At 36.5% G+C, this 3,974-nt stretch overlaps 1 protein-coding gene across 3 annotated transcripts in view; it reads right to left on the reverse strand.

Annotated features, from left to right (window-relative positions):
- Nucleotides 1-3,974, reverse strand: part of PALLD (palladin, cytoskeletal associated protein) — a 200,237-nt gene that overhangs the window by 122,217 nt on the left and 74,046 nt on the right. The gene's annotated exons all lie outside the window — the stretch shown is intronic.

The following is a 3,974-nucleotide window of genomic DNA, read 5'->3' on the forward strand; positions in this document are numbered from 1 at the left end:
TTCCTGTATCGTTCAAACGATCGCATCTATCGTGTGTACAATATCTTTGAACGATCGTGTCGTTATCTGTATGTACAGGATCGGTGCCATACGATCGTTCGCAGATATCGTGAAGGATCGTTCGTCGTTCGTTTACCAACAATAAAAATTGGAAGTGTGTACGTAGCTTTAGTCTCCAGGTGTAGGGGAATCACAGCAGGTTTGAATATGGTGGCCTTAGTACTATAATATTAGTTCTAAATACTGATTTAATATCCATGCAGCCAAGCATGAATTGTACCTTCTATTTAAAGGTCAAATATAAGAGTTCTTGTGTAGAATAATATATTTTAAAAGCAAACAACAAAATGGAAAGACTAACAAGCCCCAATAAATATATGACTACATAGTTTTGTTTTTTTTTTGTCAGTTAAGATAATTTAGTATGGACCACGTAGGTATTCAGGAAATGAAATGTATCATTATTCAGAGGTGATTGAAAAAGCAGAGCTGTTTGTGGAGTGTGTGTAGATTTCCAAGCATTACAAGTTGGGATCGAAGCCTAGCAGCAGAGTTGTTGTGCTGACCAAGAAAAACAGATAATGGAGCCAGTGATTGTTGTACTGTGTCAGCTTCTGTGCGTCCCAGGTGAGGCCTGCATATCCCTAGCAGCCTGCACAGCAGTCATTTACTACTTTACTATGATTGGAGTGCTGGCACTACAATTATAAAAACACACTCGGGTTAGCTTTCAGTGAATTTATTTTCACCCAATAGACAGTTATATAAACTGTTTACCTTCAGGTTACTTTTATATTTAACTGTCAAACAGTTTATTTCTGATTACTTTCTACATAGCTATGTGTTTGTGTCATCAACATTAAAGTGCGTCTCAGTCTTCAGTGAATTATATTAAAAGTAAAAAGTAAATAGCCTATGGGTTCATAAATTGCCCATTTTTTAGATAGACTTTGAATGGTTTAAATATCTTTTGGTATTTCATTGCTGTCCTTGACCCCACTGTGATCCCCATCATTGTATTTATTGCCAATGTGACCTCTAATCACTTACTACCCTGTGAAATAGGGGGTAGAAATAAAAATGAAATAGCCATCTCTTGGAAAAATGGGCATAGGCAGCAATAAATCTTTGAAGGCAGATCTACTCTCATTTCCTTACTTGTCACTTTTGAGGAGTAACACAGTGGGGTGCATCTCTGCCCCGAAAAATCATTAGCCAATAAGAATGCACCTCTTTGTGTTTATTGTCCACATGTCTCAATGATTTCCATTTACTGATGGTTGTTAAGGCCAGAAATGTTCCTTAGTGTCTAACTCCAGGCAATGTATAGCAAAACCTGTTCCCAAATCTTTGTGGAGAAAAAATTAGAAAAGTCCCAATCCCATATATAAAATATATATGTGTCTAACGCAATATGATCGTGTTACTAACCAAGAACAATGTTCACTTTACACTCATCATTTAGAAATTGTGCTTGTGAATTGTATAAAATACTTTCACACTTCACCTGCATACCCTATTAAACTCGAAAAGAAGCAATTTTTGGTATGTCAGTAAGAACTCTGACTCTGAATATAGAATATGGAAACCTTAAAGCTGTATTTATATTTTTATAATATTCCACCAACCACTAGTCACAGGACCTTGTATGAAGATATCGTGCCAACACCTACAATTATCAATTTCAGATTAGAGATTTCCTCCAACAAATTATATAAGAAGTGAACATTTAATTAATTGATATGATTATTGATATAATAAATGCCCCCCCTCTTGCCTGGCATGATTCCCTGAGGTATGAAATATGTATCTGTCATTTTATCTTTATATGAAGAGAAACCTAAAGCGCCTGTGTGGATAAAGTAAACTACAAATATTGTGTCATTTGCAGTGATGTTACAAAAAAGTAACTCCAAGACCCCTTGAGATTTCCAGCTGTACTTTAAGGACAATAGTGGTTTAAAAGACACTTAAGTTACAATATGGTGTGAATTAATTTGGTCCCATGACACCTATTCATTACAGGGCAGCAACCAGGAAAACTGTTGAAGGATTTATACTGCACATAAAGATTATCACAGTTTGGATTTACAGTTTGACATAGCAATGTGAGACAGGTAGTGGCCTGCATACCAGTTTTTACTCCATTACAAACAAAACAGCTGAAGTTAATAGCCATCATAAGTATCATCTGCAAAGCTCATTAAACACAATGTTTGTCTCATATTTCTGCAGCAGAAGAAAATTTTTAATTTTATGTAAAAAGATATCATGTACAAACAAGGAGTATACTTTTCAGTAACATTACACATGCCTACGCTTGCTTTTTGTTCAGCATGGTTTTTTATATCTACCAAGAAGTCTTTTTTTAAAATAACTTGGAATTTAGCTTCAGAACATATGGGTTATCCTCTGACATATCACATATCAAATACTTCCATTTGACACCTACAGCACTTGTTGCGTACACACACTTGTACGCCAGAATGTATGCCCCAGGGCATGTCTGGTCACTATAAGTGGCAGTCCAGGCAGCTTGACCTGGATGCTTCTCCTTAAATTTAAAGTGCACCAGTTGCATACATATGCTAAAATAAGATATTTTGTTTCACAGTGTGGTATTTGTTCGAATGATGCCCTTTGCTTGGGCCTGGTACTAGATCTCCATGCTTTTTATACTGGCCTAACCATTTTCTGTCTATAAGCTGGTATGCAAACATATACTGTTTGCATACCAGCTTATAGACAGAAAATGGTTATACAGATCATAGTGGTAGAGAGAATCTCAGAATACATATTCAATCTGTACATCCTGGATACTAATACAGAACAGTAGTGGAACTTTACTATTACTCTCTCTTTGTCTCTGAAAGTCTTTGAGAAATTTACAGACTGAAAACAATGAAATGGTTAGTTGACTTATGCTATTATTGCATTTTACAGTAAATTATTTACAGTACTTTTTTTTTTACAGTAAATCTGCACATGAAATGGAAACCTGGATTTAAACACATGAAAACATCACACCAAAAACTACTTTCAGTGAATAAAATATGTATAAAAAAAGATTGCCTGCTGTGCCAAAATATGAAACAATATGAGTATAAAGTATTTCCTATAGGCTCCCTGCAGCTGATCTTTTCCCCAAAACTGAATTACTATGCTGTATTCTGCACTTTGTCTTTGTGTGGAGGATGCAACGCTGCTCCTAAACGCATGCATTGCAGTGCACCACAATGTATGGTCATGCATTACCGTGCATTGTGATATAATACATTGCCAAAGTGGTGCACGCCTGCTTTTTTTTAGGTGTTCTGATGTGTTCCAGGCCTCACATCTGATAGGGCTTGTCTTAGCACAACACGTTAAGAAAAAATCATGTATTAACATAGGTATGTTAGCACAACCCTCCACACTAAGCATGAACCCGGCATTAAAGATGTGTGCTCAGTGAAAGCACACTACAATCCCCCTTTAATCCAGCAATGGTTGCCTGCCTGTCATCCTTTAAATAGAGGTTCGCCAATGGCTGGTTATCATGATACACATGATGTTTTTAAGTGGTGGGTTTTTCAAGCTCAGTGTCTCGGTAGTCTTTTGTAAAGCTGGCTATATAAGGGCAGATGTTTTACAGACATATGTCTTGTATCTGGATAACAAAGCTCTACAATGAGTGATTGAAATGCATGTCTTTAAGATAATACCAATAACATGCTACAAGCTGTAAGGAACAGAACACATCTGCAAGATTTGAAACAGCACAGAGGAGTGTGCCTTGGATTGGAGCTATTAGTTCACTGGATGACATTTTGGTCTGCAATGTATTATATAAAATTGTCTGAAACTAATCTGTGTGTTATTCTACTTCTGTTTCATGAACAATGAAAATGTACGGTAAACTTTCGGGACATTTAAACACCGTATTTTTTGCCGTATAAGACGCACTTTTTCTTCCCCAAAACTGGGGGGGGGGG

Source organism: Pyxicephalus adspersus, chromosome 3, assembly GCF_032062135.1.
Source record: "Pyxicephalus adspersus chromosome 3, UCB_Pads_2.0, whole genome shotgun sequence".
Classification (NCBI taxonomy): domain Eukaryota; kingdom Metazoa; phylum Chordata; class Amphibia; order Anura; family Pyxicephalidae; genus Pyxicephalus; species Pyxicephalus adspersus.